The sequence below is a fragment of the Arvicanthis niloticus genome, chromosome 14 (assembly GCF_011762505.2).
Source record: "Arvicanthis niloticus isolate mArvNil1 chromosome 14, mArvNil1.pat.X, whole genome shotgun sequence".
NCBI classification, from domain to species: Eukaryota; Metazoa; Chordata; class Mammalia; order Rodentia; family Muridae; genus Arvicanthis; species Arvicanthis niloticus.
The window spans coordinates 41,981,635-41,994,693 of record NC_047671.1 but is presented as its reverse complement, the minus strand read 5'-3'; positions in this window follow the sequence as shown (position 1 = coordinate 41,994,693).

The window sequence follows — 13,059 nt, the reverse complement described above, 5'->3', positions numbered from 1 at the left end:
TCAACCTTTCACAAGATTAACTTCAAAAGCTAAAGAAATAGATTTTCATAACAAAATATGTATAAGTCTCTGGAATTTCTTCTCCCATGTTTCCATCTCCTTTCCTGGTAGATAAGTCCTATCTGTGATGCTTACGCTGGTCCTGCCGCTGGATCAGTTCTATCAGTGGTGGTTAAGCCAGCACTGGAGATTGAAGCTCACAGCAAGGCTTCTTGCCTCTCTCATCTGCTAAGAATTCTCAGTCTCCCTGGATTTAGAAACAGCATTTCATTGTTTCTATGTTAAGACTAAGCAACCTGTCCTTTTTAAACTAATGCAGTGGCTGCCTTTGTGATAGTCTTTTGATCTACATTTTTCATCTTTTCTCCACTATCACAATAATTTATTTTCATGGTTCATCTCGTCATCTTTGGCACAGGACACTGGATGAGGTAACAATAGTCCCAGAATTATTAATGTGGTGTAGTCTATACTAGCCTCTTATTCATGTGACTTCTACATTCTACTTTAACCCAACCAATACCCTGGGCTTAGATCATCTGCTACTTCCATTTTATGACATCTTCTCTTCCTTTGCAAGTCCATCTTCAGTGCTCAGTCATGTTGTTCTCGTAGACTCTCAGACCAGGCAGCCCTTGGCAAGTTATCCTCAAGCAGGAATTACATGTTCAGTGTCAGAATAGCAAGAAGTACAACCACAAGCAATTTGGCTTCTCCAACCCAGTGCTGGGTTCTGTCACCTGCCAAGTGGTTTGTTCAAGACATGTGTTCTCTTTGAGCATCAGCCTGTCTATGAATAGAGGTAATCATATTTCTTACTTTACAGAGTTTGCCTAAGGGAAAAAATCAATCAATACAAATGGATCACTGTGTGACAATTTTTCAACCAATATTAGGATGCATTTGTCCCTAAATAATTCTCCTTTGTACTGACTGAAAAATTAAAACACAAAGGAAAAGATGGAGACTATTTGTCTCTATGAAATAAGACCACACAAAACCAATTTAACAATTATTAAACTCTTCTCATAGAACAGTGACTCTCTTCCTCCCTTCTTATGGGACATTTGCTGTACAAAGGACAGTCATCTCTTTGTTCTTCACATGGCTTTTGGTTCTCAGTCTAGAGCCATTGGTAATTATGTCCATTAACAGTTCCCATGTACTGTCAGGTATTGTTGAAACCTAAATGCCCCATGGGACTCATCACAGAGAAACAGGTTTCAATTTGTTTTTAAGATACATCCTCCAAAGAGTTCTCAATAGGACAAACAGTAGCTGGTGCTTCCTAGCGAATCACCATTATCACAGAACCTTCCGGAACCATGCCAGCTGCAAATGGTCCATCATCAAATGCCCTCTTGGAGAACAATTTGCCTGTTTTATATCACAAACAAATTACTCCCTCTAACCCTTATGCTCATTATCCCTACTTGGGTTTTACATGTCTTCCTAGATAACTATGGTGGAAAATGGAAGCTTAAAGTAAAATACTGTCACATAAATGTAATTGCTCACATTATTGCCCCCTCTTATAGCACAATCTGACCAGGCTCCACCCAGGATCCAGTTACTCATTACACAGATGGTTCTTCAGGCATGGCGGGGTGGGTGGGGATGCCTGGGACAAAGGAAATAGAGTAGTCATAGAGGTATGCAGAGCCTCTAAGGAAATAAAAAATATTTAAACGAAGAGAAATTAATAATAAATTTGAACCTCTGGGGGTAAGACTTGGGGCTGTTGTTGAGGGCATAATACCTCCAGGTCAAACTTAGACAAGGGAATATGAAACATGCATGTTCAAGTCTCCACTTTGGGCAAGCAGGTAGGTGCCTTAACTCTTTTTACAGATTCCAGAGCTAAGTAGGCACATTATGGCTCCAAGTCTTACAGCTTATTTCAATACCACTAATCATTCACCCTGAAAATCTTAATAAATGTCATTCTGAATAGAGGGGCACCTTTACATTTAAGCCAACATTCCAGAATATCCAAACGTATGCCAGAACCAACCGAAGTACTCAAGAGTAAAAAGAACTGAATCTCTGCCCACAAAGAGTCTGTTCTCTATTGTTTAGTCAATAACAAAATGGGCTACTTTAAGAGACCAGTGAACAAACACACTTAGTCAGCCAATAAAGGAACTGTTAACCCTAAGTAGGAGGGCCTGGAACATTGTAGGAAGCATTTAGGCTAATGTGGAAGGAATGGTGGATGAGTCTAATCTTACAAAAGAGAGTAGGCGAGACCTTCCAAGTTTAGAAACAATTGATAATAACAAATGTGTATCACACATTAGAATCTTAAGAGAAAGTATTCAGAGAATGTGATAATTCATGATGCTTGGTTCTGCCTGGTGGGTTTATGAATCAGGGATGGATAAAGCTTTGAAGGCTAAATTTTCAAAAGGACCAGGAGGAACAGAAAACAGAAACTGAATGTCATGCTAAGAATTTTGAAGGGCCATAATCTGGATTTAGTCAGAGAAGTTAGAAAATGAAGTAAGAGAGACCTGAGCTGCTGCAATAGCTGTGTAAGGAAGAGAAGACTGAAGTAAAGCAGTGTGAAAGAAAACAGGAGTTTCTGAAATATCATTAGTTCCACACATGTTAGCTAGACTTTACCATCACACTCATTAGAAATATTAGGAATTCTTTCATCCACTCTTTAAAGAGAATACAGATTATCACCATTAACATTAAATACTATTTGAGACATGCTCATCAACTAAACTGAAGGTGAGAAAGAAAGAGACAGAGAGAAAGAGAGAGAAATAAGGAAGGAAGGAAGGAAGGAAGGAAGGAAGGAAGGAAGGAAGAAAAAATGCATTAAGCTGGAGAATTCTATTCAGTATTTTAGATATAACTTCACATCAATGAGTCCAAAACACATCAAGTGAATTAAAAACAATTGTAGCACCACTCAGGAATGTGCTCAGTTAGGACATGAATAGATTGATGAGTCTCTGTATAAAAATGGTGAACAGTTAGTAAAGTGTCAGAAGTAGTGAGTTTATAATATGTATAAGAAAGGTAGAATACATGGATATAATAAGAAAGTTTATAAGAGACATTTAGTTCTAGATTAAAACTTTGAACCCCTAAAGGAAAATATAAAAGAGTGTAAAAAAAAAAAAAAAAAAAAAAAAACAGTGATTCTATTCTTGAATGACAGGAGACTTGAAGGCTTAAAGGTGGCGGATTTCTTACTCAATTTTCAGGAGGTGCTAAGATCATACATAATCAAAACTGCTGCCAGAATGAATACTGCCTTCATTCTTATTCCAGATAAGAAGAGTACAGCTCTTACCTCTCACCAAAGAAGCTTCTTTTCACAGTGATATGAAGCTAATAGAGACATCCATGACTGGTCAAATGCAGAGGATGGATGATAGCAGGTGCCAAGGTCCAAGTGGGTCATCAACAAGACAACGCCCGCACCTGAGCTCAGGGAACATCTTGAAAGAGGAAGCAGGAGATTGGAAGAGAGTGAGAACTGGGACACCTGCCACAAGCTAGTGTCTCCTGGACACAACAGAGCTCCATCCATGAACTCACAACAATGTGGCTGCCTTCATAAGACCTGACGAGCTTATGTCAGTGGCCATTAATAGGAAAAAAGTTCACAAGACCCAACCCCTAGCTACAAGCAGTCAATGGCTGCTGAGGAACAGAGATCTCCATTTTAAGTGGTCAACTCCAAACACGAAAATAAGGGCAACACTAATCTGACTCAGTAGGTTGTAGATGTATGTAAACCTATGTGTATATGTATATATAATTATAGAATATCGTGAAACTGAGAGTGGGGACATGAGAAGAGTTGGAAGAAGAAAAAATCATTTTTTTACTACTGAAAGGGAACTTTGCAACACAATTAGTAATATAACAACATATCACAAATTAAATGGTTAGTACTGGTGACTCAAGAAAAGAATAGAACAGAATTGTAAAAGGAAAGTTAGTATATAATAAGGAATCTCAGATCCATGATGTTCAGATAAATACCATAATTCAGGGCAGTGGGGAATTCTCATATTCTTTACCCTAAGGAAAATTTCAAATGGAGCAAAGATTTTACGTGTGTGTGTGTGTGTGTGTGTGTGTGTGTGTGTGTGTGTTGACTAAATGTGTTATACAGAGGGGAACGTATGCGCCTTCCTCTTTCCTGGGCAATGGGCCAGGGCTCACCAACCAGTTTCCTCTGAGTGGCAACCCAGTTCAGTTTTACCCTGATGGTTTTCCTATGGTTTAACTCTGCTTCTAATACTGAGAATCATGAGTTTGAAGTCCACCTCTTCTGTGTTTATATCTCACTCAAGCTGGGGTGGGGAGGAATCCAAAGCAACAAAGTTAAGTGTCCTTAGAGAGTGGTAGTGACTGGCCTGGCTCTTGACAACCTGGATGGCATTTGTGCTTTTGTGAGTGTGACAGGCTTCAGCACCCCTCCCCCATGGACTATTGCCTGGTGTTCTGGCCCTCCTCTCCCTCCTGTACTGCCTTCATCTTCTCACCACTCTGGAGAAGGTCAGCTCCACTGATTCATTTCTGTCCTGCTCCTCCCAGGCCTCCTCTAGAAGCTCCTGTGAAGTAGCTAAATTCAATGAATGTAGAATTCTTTTTATCCAATTTTTTTAATGGGGTCTCACTCTGTAGCCTAGGTTGGCCTCAATGGTACAATACTTCTGACTCAGCCTCCAAAGCGCTGTGACTCTAGGCCTGGGCCAACACTTCAGGCTGGAAAAGTCCTTTCAAAAAAATAAACTTCAGAACACTAAATATTTTGCAGCACTTTTGTAATCACAGCAAAAAAAAAAAAAAAAATTGAAAACTAGAAACACAAGTTTGAGAGAGAGAATATTATGAATGGACCCAAGGTTTGAAGTATGAGTCTTTAAAACCTGCTAAAGTGTGGTTGACCAATTTTATGATACAAAACTACACATATACATACAGAATAAAGCGATAAAGGAAGGAGCACACATGAGCTTAGCAGTTCTGTCATCATAATGTTAGCCTTATGTTAAGTATGATTTAGGAATAATTAAATGGACAGGATAATTTGGAGATTTCTGAATTCCTTTATCTACCCCCTTTCCCTTGCCCAATTTCTCTATGAATAGTAGTGGTAAAAAGCAAAAAAAAAAAAAAAAAAAAAAAAAACAGTTCTGTCATCAAGTAAACAATGGGTAAGTTTACTATTAACTTGTAGTATTCATAAACATGAATATATTCTAATTTGAATATCTAATCATTGTAAGCCAATTAAAACTGCAAGATAAAGTTAAAGAAATCAATAGTTGATTCCCCTATTCCAGGAAACTCCCACTTTCTCCCCTTTTTTGTTGACATTCACACAAATTTTATATGTGATGTGTTTTAAAACCACATTTGCTTACTCGATCTTAAACACTAAGCTTTCCATGTCACTTGAAATTCTTCAAGAACATCTCAGTAGCCAAATGATGACTCAAAGAAGGGTAACATCACAATTTCATTTTATGTGTTCCACACTGTTGAGCACTTAGAAATCATGACGCATGTGAAAGTCATTGCTGTAATGACAGCAATGGCATCCCGACCGTTTGCCTAAGGTGAGGGTTTGCAAGTAGAACTACTATGTCAAATAAAAAACACTTTCATACCAGTATATTCTATAACTTGCTTTAACAATTTTACTTTTCAATATTAATCATATACAATTCTCACTGCTGCGATTTCTTTCTTCACAGAACTCATGGGAAGGTCAGCTTCTATACATTAAGTTTTCAAAGACCATCAGATGAGAGTTTCAACCAACTGGTCCACTAGCTCAAACCTCAAAAAAATACTCATACCTCAAATTTTTATCTTTTTGCATCTATTCTTTGAAGGCTTGGGAGCAAAGCTAACTCTGACAACTCATATTTTAAAAGTCACATTATAGGCTGGACAGTGGTGGTGCACACCTTTAATCCCAGCACTTGGGAGGCAGAGGCAGGCGGATTTCTGAGTTCGAGGCCAGCCTGGTCTACAGAGTGAGTTCTGGGACAGCCAGGGTTACACAGAGAAACCATGTCTCAAAAAAAAACAAAAAACAAACAAACAAATAAAAGTCACATTATGAGGGATGGAAAGGTAGTTCAACAGTTAAGAGTATCCCTTTCACTTGTAAATGATTCAGGCTCAGTTCTCAGCACCCACATGAAGAACTGTCTGATACCCTGTTCTGACCTCCAAAGGTACTAGGCATACATGCAGTGCACATACATGCATGCAGACTAAACACTCACAGATGTAAAATAAAAATAAATGTTTTATAGATTTTTAAAAGTAAATGATCTCCACAACACCCTCTGGTTATCTAATTTACAAATGCATTAAACCTAAGGTTTTCAATCCCTAAAGCATATGAGCGCCCCCTTTAGATTGTTAAGGCACCCAACCAGGCTGCATCCCAGGGGCTTCAGACTGAGGTCTACAAACCCTGCTTCCTATAAGGCTGGCATTGCTGATCTGGAATAGTATACTGGCAATCAGTTATATTGGATCCTTATTACGTCAAGTTCCCCGGATGACAGCACACAAACCAGAACATGGTTCCAGCCCTCAGAGTGTATTCTAGTAGGCTAAACAGATGTCAGGTGGTTAGCAAGTAACCAAATGGGCAAGGCTTGGGGGTAGAGAGAGCCTTCTCAGGAACTCTCCTGGGCGTTTAACAATGAGCTACCATGAAAATGGCACTCTCCATGTATGTCTCTTGCTTGTGCAGGGTTGGGGCCAGCAAGAAATGTCGCTACCCATGTCTGACCCGCGGAATAAGGCAACCGTGTTCTTCTTCAAGCGGTTTATTCAGCTATCCCTGTACAGCGAGCTTCTTCTCTCTCTTCTCCCCGTGCATCCCCTTATAAGCATTGCCTTAATCCTATCAGCAGCTGCCACGAAGTCACTGGTAATTGGCCATTCTCAATGATGCGAGGTGGGGTGATCGGGTAACCACACCTCTCAGTGCATACAACTCCATATATGGAGTTGTCTTTTCTCTCAAGCAATGCCTATGCCAAGCGCCACCTTGTAATGGCGAGAGCGAAGCCGCTTCCCACAAAGAAAACAGACTAGCTATTAGGTTTGGGTAATCTGTCCCTTAAGCCAGGCAAAAGGCTAGTAAGCAGGGCACCCAGGTGTTAGAAATTGAGAAGTAAACTCTAGAAAGCAAGTGTTGACTGCACAGAGCCATGGAAGTGAGCCCTTTTGCAACAGAATGCTCACTACCCTTACACAAGACCCAAGTATACATAAGGAGAATGTGCTGGTCAATAAAAGGAAACTACATATGCAAGCTCTATACGCAAATCACCTGACCTAGCAGAATGTATGGAGATGGAACAAATGACTCCCTCCCGCTGAAGCTGCTTCTAACAAATGGAAATGAAGTGCCCAGATGTAATTACCAGTGTCCTAGTTCACAGGGATAAGGTGTCTTGCATTTGCTCTCAGGTATTAGAGGACCCTGTCTCCACTGGCCTCATATAACACCAACCAGCTTATTATGCAGCTTATTATTATTATTCCCTGGGGGAAGTAAAGTGCTCCATCCTGTGTCTATGAGCAACCTCTGAGTAAGGTCTAGTAAGTGGTTTCTTCTATAAAACACTATAAACAAGCTTTTAAACATTCCTTTGCTAATTTTGCAGGGTCTAAGACAGTTTGTCTTCTTAATTTTTCAACTTAAAAGACATTTTTCATTTTTTTTTTTTTTTGTTTTTTGTTTTTTAAGGATTGCTTGTATTTACAGGAAAGGTATTCCCTTAAAAGTCACACTGCAAACAAATTACGTTGAGGGGGAATTTATGGCCTGCTCACTCTGGAACTAGTCAGCCTTAAATTATCTCAGGCTCCTGCATGCAGATAATAAGGACCAGAGTTAAAGGAACTGGTCCAAAGCAAACTCTGTGGTTTTGGTTTTTTTTTTTTTTTTTTTTTTTTTTTTTTTTTTTTTGGGGGGGGGGGGGGGGGGGGGGGGGGGTGTTTTGTTTTTTTTTGTTTTTTGTTTTGTTTTGTTTTTTAATAAGAAGGCGTTAATCATCATAAACAATTTCAACCAGAATCATGACAATTCTACATCAAGCTAAGAGAAAAAATTTCTCAACTGACACTGCATGAGCCTCACACTGGTGTTTCTCTGGCTCCTTCCAGGGAATGGATTGAAGGATGCCATACTGTAGGATATGCACAAGGCTGAGGTTTCTCTCCTTTCCAGGTGCCTTCCTGATATAAGCCTTGGTTTTCAACAGTTTCTGGGGAACAACCTGGGCTTCAGGAGATACTCAGGACATCTTTCCGAGTCTGTGGGTGGTGTCATCTTCTGACTAGTTCAAAGTCCATCAAGTCCTATTACTACAATTCAGACCAATGCTGGAAAGGAGACTCAGTGTTTCACACTGGCTGCTCTTACAGAGGACCCAGATTCGATTCCCACCATCTGCAAGCCACTTCTGAACACTTATAACGCCACTTCCAGGAGATCTGATGCCCTCTTCTCCCTCCCTCTATCCCTCTCCTCAAAGCCATTTTTCAAACATACTTAACCATGATTCAGAGTGAAGTAGCCAATTTACGTGGTGAACCCAACATATCTAAACATATCCAAAAACCCCAAATACTACTCCCAAATAATACAAGCAGCATGCTGGATCCGGTTCTATTTCTTTCATGTTTATGAAACATACATTTCAACTGTGGCATAGAAAGTTGAAATCAAGTTTGAAAATCTACTTTGAGATGCCTATAAAGTCCTACACATATATCTCACACAAAAACATACCTCAAAACAAAGCAAAAACAAGAAAAACTTACTGTTTCCATTTCCTAAGTGGACAGACAACTCTAAGCACTCACTTTGTGTCTGCAGCCCATGCTACAATCACTTGGTATCAGGAAGGGCCTATTGATGCCTAATCTATTCCAACTGGTCTGATTTCCACTGGTGCAGGTCTTTCCCTCAGTAATAAAAGTCACGGCCAATCTCATGATCTAGATTAACTCTAACCAACAGCAGTTACAAACATTCTGTGTTGTACAGTACAACAGCTTCTGGCCCTGTATAGCCACTTGTAGTATGACTACTGTGACCAAAGAATTGGATGTTTTGCATCTTAATTCGTTTAGCTGTTAATAGATACCTGAATCGAAAGTCTACCATGTTGGGCAAAGCAGATCCACGGTCTCTCCAAAGCATTTGCTGATTCCGCACTGAAGATTTTAGCCAAACTAAAATTTAAAACTTCTCACACTGAACTAGCAAGCTAAACTGGCCCGTGTTGCAAATCCTTTAGCTTTGAGGACTACTGAAGCAAACGGATTGCACAGATTTCTTCAGAGACTAGAAGCACTGCCCCTGCTCTACCACCAGTTGGCAATGCAGTGGGATGCACTTGACTCTCTGACACCTGGTGTCAATCACACTGGCAAAGCACTATGGGAAAATCTTCTATGTCTTCCACCCATGTTCCTCTTTCCTGCAGTATGCCTAGAAAATCCCACCATCAGCACACCCACATGTGCACAGGCACACAGCAATAATCTGAAAGTGATTACCATTCACCCTGTTCATTCCTTTTAGCAACTTAATGCACAGCACACATGAACCACAGGAAGATGTTGTTAAAAAGAAACATCCTATCCCCCAGATTTTTATAAAGGGATTTCCCTTTGCTCTCTTATTAGTGACAAGTAATGTCATGGCTCAAAAGCTTCCTTTCATGAGTGGCACAGACAACTCTAGCCTTTGTCTTAAGGAAGCCAGGTAAGTTGTCCCGTCTTAACCCCCTAATAGTTGCCACAGCATGTACGGTGGCCCTGTAAAATTCATTTCAAAACCCAGAAATGGCACATCTCTACCATAGGTCTTTTTTCTCTCAGTTTGTGTGGGACTGGTGCTCTATGGGAATAACCACTGTACAGTTCAGATTTTCCCTCAGCAAGCTACATTGTGGACCAAGGCTGGTGAATGAAGTCATTATGCAAATGAAGTTCATCTTCCAGTAGATTCATCTCTCCTGCTAGTCATCCATGTCCATTAAATGTCCATCAGCTGGTACCTAGCTGCTTCCTACCAAGCAGTGTCTCATTCTAAGACACATTGCCCAGACACAGCACTCTATCTTACATACATATTTCATCATTCATTTATTTTGTTTGTTTTGAGTAACTTATTTTATTTATTTACATTCCAAAAGTTGCCCCCCTTCCTGGTCTCCCTCCTCAAGTTTTTCACCCCATCCACCACCATCCCTGCCTCTGAGAGGGTGCTCCTCAACCTGCCCACCCACCCCCACCAGCATCTCTCTTCCCTGGGGCATCAAATTTCCATGGGATTAAGCACATCTCCCACTGAGGTTATACAAGGCAATCCTCTGCTACACATATGTCTGGGGCCACAAACCACATGTTTGCTCCTTGGTTTTTGGTTTAATCTCTGGGAGATATGAGGGGTACAAATTAGTTGACACTGTTGTTCTTCCTATGGGGTTGCAATCCTCTTCAGCTCCTTCAGTCCTTCCTATAACTCTTCCATATTGGCCCCCGACCTCAATCCAATGGTTGGCTGTAAGTATCTGCATTTGTCTCAGTCAGTTGCTGGTAGAGCCTCTCCAAGGTTACCCATGCCAGTCCTGTCTGCACACACAAGATGGTCTCAATAATAGTGTCAGGTGTGCATACACAGGATGGATCCCAAGTTGGGTCAGTCACTGGGTGACCTTTCCATCAGTCTCTGCTCCGTTTTTGTCCCTGCATTTCATTTAGACAGGAACAATTCTGAGTTAAAAATTCTAAAGATGGGTGGGTGGCCCCCTGCCTCAACTGGGGACCATGTCTATCTACTAGAGGCAGTCTCTTCTGGTTCCATCTCCCCACTGTTGGGCATTTTGGCTAATCCCATCCCCATTGAGGCCTGGTACCCTCTTACTTCCCAAGTCTCTGGGACTTTCTAGAGGTTCCCTCTTCCCCTTACCCACCCACCCCCCACTGCTGTGTACTTCTATTCATTCTCCTGGCCCAATGGGAGTCTCTCCTCTCCCTATACCTGATCCTGCCCCTCCTTTTCCCCTTCCCCCTCCCCTCTCCAACTCAGGTCCTCCCCACCCTCTGCCTCCCGTGATTATTTTGTTCCCCTTTTAAGTGGGTTTCCAGTATCCACACTTGGACCTTCCTTCTTGTTCAGCTTCTTGTGGTCAGTCTCCTATTACCAAGACATATCTCCTCTAAGTGCAGTTTATAAGACCTTGCTAATAAAAACAGCATCTCTGAGATTTGAAACAAAGTATTCATTCAGGTAAAATGGCAGTATGGAAATGAGGCCTATAACTTATTTTATGCTTCAGATTCTGCACCTTCTATCAATTTTCAGAAAATATCTTTTGACCTGGAGACATTTTTGAGATCTTTAATCATATAGATAGAAACTTCCTCTGCCTCCAGTTATAGTGATACCCATAATACATCATAATTAGCTGCCTCAAAAATCCACATAATTAATATATCCCCTCTATGGACTGAATAATAACTGTTCTGGCTGAATATGCAAGAATTCATCTGGGCTTCTAAAGTACTTAAATTTATCTGATCCAAGTAAGGAATGCGATCCTTGATGATGGGGTTCTGCCTTTTTCTGTCCTGTGCTCCTTACATCCACAGTCAGGCTCACTCCAGCAGGCAAAAATCATTGCCTGAAGGGTGCCCTTTTCAAACCTGTTTCAGCAGATCCAAAGGTGGAAAAAAGTATGTTCATGAATCCAGATTCATCAGAAGTCTCTACCCATCTTTACCAATGATCTTATTAACCTAGCAATGCAAATATAACTCACCATATTAGGAGGATTTTTAGAGGAATAGAACTTATGGAATACATTTATATGTAGAGAGAAAGGGGATTTATTGGAATGTGGTCCAGCTAGTTCAAGAATGGCTGTCTACCAGTGGAAGGTCCAAGAATCCAGTAGTTGTTCAGTCCACAAGGCTGGATGTCTCAGCTTATCTTTAGTATATGTGAAAATCCCAAAGTGCATTCTAAAGCCAGTGAAGGGATGGGCTTGCTAGCAGAAGTGAGAGCAAGCAAAGACAAGCTTCCTTCTCTCAGGTCTTTATACAGGTTGTCAGCAGAAGGCGTGGTGCCGATAAAGGCAGATCTTCCCACTTCAAAAGATCCAGATTAAATGCTGGTCTTCTCACTTCAAATTATGTTGTTAAGAAAAACTTCCTCATGAAGAACGAGCTGCACATCTGCTACATGGCCCTCGCCTGCTCAGAGGAGAAGAGGAGGAGGTGATGAGGGAAGGACTGTCAGAGGGATGACTGGGAGGGGGCAGCGAGCAGAATATAAAGTGAATAAGTAAAAAATAAGTAAACTTTAAGAAATAGGAACAAATGTGGAAATTATACAAAAAGAAAAGAGAAGAAAAGAAAACAAGAAAGACAAAATTTCCCTCACAGGTGTGCAACCAGATGTTTGGGTTTCAGTAAATTCCAGATTCTATCAAGTTGAAACCCAAGAATATCCATCTCACTCACCATGAGCTTTTAGATGATGAAATCAAAGAGGTTCATAAAGTCTCAGAATGGTTGCTGGTTCCCACAGGGAAAGAAGTCTACCTAATCACAAGATATTAGCATTTCTTTCTGAAAGTTGTGAGTCCTAGGCATTCCCTTCTAGAAGGATTTTTCTCTCGGGACACCACCCTCCTGTCCATTAATTTATCATACCAAAACTTGTGAGCAATATCAGTGAGGTGGATTTGTTCTGACCACCCATCAACTGTGAGAAGCTTCAATATGTCTTTTTATTCTGCTGATTCATTTCAATTAGGAGAGAATTATCCAACCTCAATAAATCTTGGTCACAAATGAGCATACACCATGACTTACATGTATCTAATTGGCATCCCAAATTAGAATCTTTAAGCCTGAGCCCCCGATTCCACACCCCACAAACGTTCTCTATCTTCTCTGTACCTTCAGTACAGAATTGGCAATTCCATTCTTTCAAATGCTCAGACTAAAATGCAGAAGTCATCCTGGTTT